This window comes from Anomaloglossus baeobatrachus, chromosome 1 (genome assembly GCF_048569485.1).
Source record: "Anomaloglossus baeobatrachus isolate aAnoBae1 chromosome 1, aAnoBae1.hap1, whole genome shotgun sequence".
Lineage (NCBI taxonomy): Eukaryota > Metazoa > Chordata > Amphibia > Anura > Aromobatidae > Anomaloglossus > Anomaloglossus baeobatrachus.
Genome location: NC_134353.1, coordinates 4,896,913 through 4,902,419, shown reverse-complemented (window position 1 = coordinate 4,902,419; position 5,507 = coordinate 4,896,913). Strand labels below are relative to the sequence as shown.

General features: G+C 47.5%; 1 pseudogene; it reads left to right on the top strand.

Moving 5' to 3' along the window:
• The first annotated feature begins 254 nt into the window (after positions 1 to 254).
• On the top strand, positions 255 to 4,400 carry LOC142304682 (RNA-binding protein FXR1-like; annotated as a pseudogene).
• The last annotated feature ends 1,107 nt before the right edge of the window (positions 4,401 to 5,507 follow it).

Here is a 5,507-nt window from a genome sequence, read left to right as displayed (position 1 = left end):
TCCTCCTCCCGACACCGGAGACGTAATAAACACCGAGAGGTAGCACAAGCTGTTCCATCTGAGGGTGCAGAGAAGTAACTTGCTGAGGAAGGTAGGTTGATAATAACAACTGTTGGTGTAGAGTCAGAAAATGATGTCCTGCAAGAGAAGGATGGGTTGGAGATGCATTGTGGTAATAAAATTAATCAGGGTAAAATCGTGGAAAAAGGAGCCGACCGAGGAAGTATTGGTGGTGCCCCATCCAATTTCTAAGCATGAAGCTGATGTAATTCAGCGCGATAGCACTGAAAGAGCTGAAATACTGATGAATGCTAGTGGAGGAAAATTCCAGAAAGATCATAAGTAGACCAGTGATCCACCCAGCGCTTTGGTGGTTGACAGTAAAAACAGCAACAAAACTGTTGAAAACTCCAGAGAACCTGAGGTTGAAGGGTTGGAGTGCAAGAAAACCTATGAAGCTGCCAATAACCCAGAGGAAATTGAAGGTGACCCTGCAGTTACCCAAGAGTAAGTTGAAGGTAATAGGGTGGAGACCCAGGAGACAGCTGATGCTGTGGAAGTGGAAAAAGCCACTAAGGAAATGAAGTCTGGACTAAAAATTCTCATCAAGAGCTGATACAAGTAAAATATAGCTTTGTACCGTGTTAGCCAGTAGAGATAAAAAAAATTGTTTAAAAGAACTGAAGTCCTCAGTGGTTGATACCTTTTAATGGCTAACTGAAAAGATGGTAATAATTGCAAGCTTTCGAGACTACTCAGGTCTCTTCATCAGGCATGGTATAACACAATATCTGAAGAGTCACATATTTATACACAACAGGACATAGAAAAGTGCAGTAAATGTGTGCAGTAAATTGTGCTCCTCTGACCATCCGAGCGTGTCACAGCCCTGGACCAGACCCTTATCAAAGGACAATAAAACTTTCACACTGAACTGCAGCAAAATTTATGGCCACAACAGCTTGCCCCCCTGCCATAGTGATAGTTCTGTTTTATATAACTTTTTTTTTTTTTGTTTTTTTTTTTTTTTTACTGCACTTTTCTATGTCCTGTTGTGTATAAATATGTGACTCTTCAGATATTGTGTTATACCATGCCTGATGAAGACACCTGAGTAGTCTCGAAAGCTTGCAATTATTACCATCTTTTCAGTTAGCCATTAAAAGGTATCAACCACTGAGGACTTCAGTTCTTTTAAACAATTTTTTTCATCAAGAGCTGAGAGTTTGAATGACCTTGCTGATAGGCCAAGACTGAAGACAGAAAATTGACCAAGCTCACAAGAATGAGAAACCCAAAGTCTCTGAGGCTTTGGCTAAACCTGAGGAGAATTTAAATCAAGAGGGGGAACCTTTGGTAAGGAATAAAAGAGGAAGATGGGTGTGGGAGACCCAAGGAAGAGTTCAATGACTTTGGAGGTAAAGGAATCCGTCCGATCTACAAATGCACAGTGGTTGAGCCTTAAGGCTGCTTTACACCAGACAATCTATCGTGCGATAGATCGTCGGGGTCACGGTTTTTGTGACGCACATCCAGCATTGCTGGCGATGCCGGCCTGTGTGACACCTCCTAGCGACGCAGAATCGCTCACAAATCGTGAGTCGTGTACTGCTCGTTAAGTTTCATAATATCGTTTAATTTAGTTGTTTATCGTTTCCGTGGTAGCACACGCCGCTCCGTGTGACACCCCGGGAACGATGAACAGCAGCTCACCTGCGTCACGCAGCCGCCGCCGGCTATGTGAAGGAAGGAGGTGGGCGGGATGTTTACATCCCACTCATCTCCACCCCTCCGCTTCCATTGGCCGGCGGCCGTGTGACGTCGCTGTGACGCCGAACATCCCTCCCACTCCAGGAAGTGGACGATTGCCACCCACAGCGTGGTCGCATGAGAGGTAAGTACGTGTGACGGGGGTTACCGACTTTGTGCGACACGGGCAGCGATTTGCCCGTGACGCAAAAAGGACGGGGGCGGGTACGATCGATTGTGAAATTGCACAATCGGTCGTACCGTGTAAAGCAGCCTTTAGACTTGAGAGAGGCTTGTGCCAGTGAAGCAGTGCATGGAAATGAAACGCCCGCGCTGGGGCCTGCAGGGCCGTCACAGTCACTAGGCCGGTGGTATTCAGAGTCAGGCTGTGAGTGGCCCGACCCAGCTTCCGTGACCCCGGCGGGTTTCAATAAAAGGAAAGTCCGAAAGTCAGTCCGGTGTTACAAGGGGGGAAGGAAGGAGGGTGACGGGTTTCCTGGGGAGCACGCAATCGGTAACTGCGGTCTCGGCCTCCTCTGCCTCCGCTCTCCCCCAGGAAACGGAACGGAACGGGGACAGGGGATGCTAGTAGAGCCACCTGTGGTTTGCGGCCAGGTGTTACAGGCAGCCAGATGGAATCGCTCCCCACAGATGGAGCGGGGGAGCCCCGGAAGGTTAGTGAGACATAGGGCAGAAGTCCTCAGGGACACCGTGAGCACAGGGCAGCGGCATCTACTCACACCAGTCACGGAGTGCGGGTTCCAGTTTCTCTTTATTCAAAGTCCGTTCCACATCGCACCCGGGTGCTGGTCCTCGCCACCTCTAGCCTCTGGTCGGTCCTGGGCAGGTAGGAGGAAGGGCCGGTGAGGTGATCTGGGGGTCTCCCTTTCGTGTGCGTTAGTGCCGGGCTTGTAGCGTAGAGCCTTGCCGCCCCTCTGTCTCTCTCTTCCCGGTAGCGTACACCTTGACCGCCACCAGGTACAACATTTTCCACAGATCCCCAGTTCCCGGCTCCATCCCCTTCCTCAGATGTTATCAGCCCTGGTCTCGTGGCATCTCCTCAGCAGGGAGCTCTTTCCCCTAAGGTCTTTGCTCTCTCAAAGCCTCTGACGTTCTGCTGGACTTCCTGTATGTCCAGCACTCTACTCACTCCTCATTCAGGGCCCCCCCTCCCCTCAGGTTGTCATGCGGACCTGCCTGTGTGAGGCCCCCTGCTCATTAAGAGACAGGATGAGTCATACAGACTCAAACTACATGCTGAAAAGCTATTAACTCCTTCCTGCCAGTGTGTGTGTGGACTCTACTCCTCCTGCCCAGGAAAAATGGGGGTAATATTTAATACCCTGTAACGACCCTGCTGCAGGGGCATTACAGAAAATTCAAGAAGACTGTAGCAGCCAGTAACGTGTACCTCACAACAGAAGCTAATTGATTGGTGGTGTGTTTTGCTAGTAAAGCCATAGAGAAGCGGGTGACATGCACCTACAATGTGTTCCGGGTCACACTAAAGAAGGAAGAAGCCATCAGACACTTAGAGCATATGAAACAGCTGACTGCAGCATTTCAAGAAGTGTTGTAGTGCAGAAACGGTTAATTGGTCTTGCAAAACGAGCACTGAGAAATACTGTTCAGCAAGCCAGGAAGGTTCCAGGTATCGCAGCTATCCAGTTTAAAGAAGATACAAGAATGCTTCGAGAATCTGCAGAATCCGTGGAAAGAGCTCGGAATTTGTTGAAGTTTGTGGAAGATTTCATCCATGTGCCCAGAAATCTTGTTGGGAAAGTTATTGAAAAAAAATGGAAAAATCATTCAAGAGATGGTGAAAAAGTTCAGTGTGATGAGAGTGAGAAGTGATGATCGTAATGAAGCCAAGAAACTCTGTGAAATTGGTAAGATTCCATTTGTCATTGTGGGAACAAAGGATTGTGTTGATAATGCACAGGTTCTTTTAGAATATTGCCTGGGATATGTAGAAGAACTGAAGCAGTTGAATCTTGAAGGATAGAGGATTGTGGAACACCCTTGTTGACTTGATATGACGTGGTGAGTGTTTTTGGGCTGTGGCTCAGAGAAGAAGTGGGGTCTACCTGATGAATGTGTTGCCTCGGATGGCAGAGGAAGCAGGTCCTATAGGGAAAGGAGCCAAGGTCATAAAAAACCCAACTATTCATTGGGTATAGCACAGACTCTGAAGGGTCTAATCCCTCTGAGACAAAATCCGAAAGAAAGGATGGAAGGAGTGACGTGTCTCTAGCCAAAGATGGTGATAAGAAAATGCCAAGTCTGAGAGACAAACAAAGATGCTCTGGAAAAAGAGGCTGCGGAGGATCTAAAAGTGGCAAATCTTTGTCAGGTCAGTGCTGAAACACCAAGACAGTAGCCTCTGTAGTATAGTAGATAGGTCAGAGTCTGACCGGACAGTAGTTTTGACTAAAAGTGAGTCTCACTACCGTACTAAATATTGGAAGCGGTCATGGAGAGAGAAGTCTGGCAAAGAGGCGTATCTAAGAGATGGGTGGTCTGAAAAGGTTCTGGTGACAGCGACAGATTGTGTTTCAAATGCTGAAGTTCAAAGTAGACAGAGAAGATTCTCTGGTCTGGAGGAAGATAGTGCCAAGCCACATGACTTTAGGAAGAAGGGGGATATGTAAGGTGGTGACCAGCTACATTGTTAATGGCCGGTATGTACCACAGAAGTGGTGGGAACCTGGAAGTCAGAGCTGGTACTTGTAGTGCCACATGTTTTGGTTATAGTATTCTCAGGGCCAGGTTCACGGATATTGGGAGAGATGGGTGGGACTGGTCATCCACATGCCGCACCCATGGATGTGTCTGATGAGTCACATGTTTTGGTTATATTATTCACAGGGCCAGGTTCACGGATATCGGGAGAGATGGGTGGGACTGGCCATCCACATGCCGCACCCATGGATGTGCCTGATGTTTCACATGTTGTAAAATGGAGTTTGTTTGTTTGACACATGTGGAGTGTGACGAGGCTGAGTGTGAAGCTTCTGGGAAGAATTCTCTGTGTGAAGACAGGATTGGTGAGTCCTGACCTGGACTGTGTGTAGAGGTCTGAAGCCTCTGGAAGGAACCCCAGCTAAGAGAGTTGAGGGTTCTCTTCAACTGACTGGAGTGAGTGGAGGCTGAGTGACCTCCACTGGGATACTGAAAGACTGTGTCCGATCCTATACGCGCATATCACAGGTTAAATGGACTTGAAAGCTGCGTGTTCCTTTAAAGCCATAAAAAGCAAAGTGTTTATGTCCTGGAGAGGTTTATGTTGTGTTTAATAAACCTGCTGGACTTTTGAAGAGACATAGTTTACCTCGCATCACCACAAAAGTGAGTGACCCCATTATACAGTGTGTGAACTGTGTGTAATACCACAGAGGGTGCAATGTTCATGTCATTGTAAAGTTGAGCGCATGATTCATGTGGACAAAATATGAGAACTTATGATTAGAGATGAGCGATGTTCGAGGTTCGCCAATTTCATGTTCGAGTGATTTTGGGGGTGCTCGAGATCGAACGCGAACGCAAGCTTTTTGCTAAAAGCTCGACAGCTCGAGTTACGTTCGATAACGGTTCGATCAGCAAAAAGCCTAGCTAGTTACTAGCTGGCTTTTCACTGTAATAGTGTGAGTCACTCTGTGATTCACACTATTATCAAATTTCAGCGTATAGTGTGCGGGGGGACGGGTTTTAGATCTGTGGTGCTGGGCTGGGAGAATGGCGATTGCCATTTTTTTTTC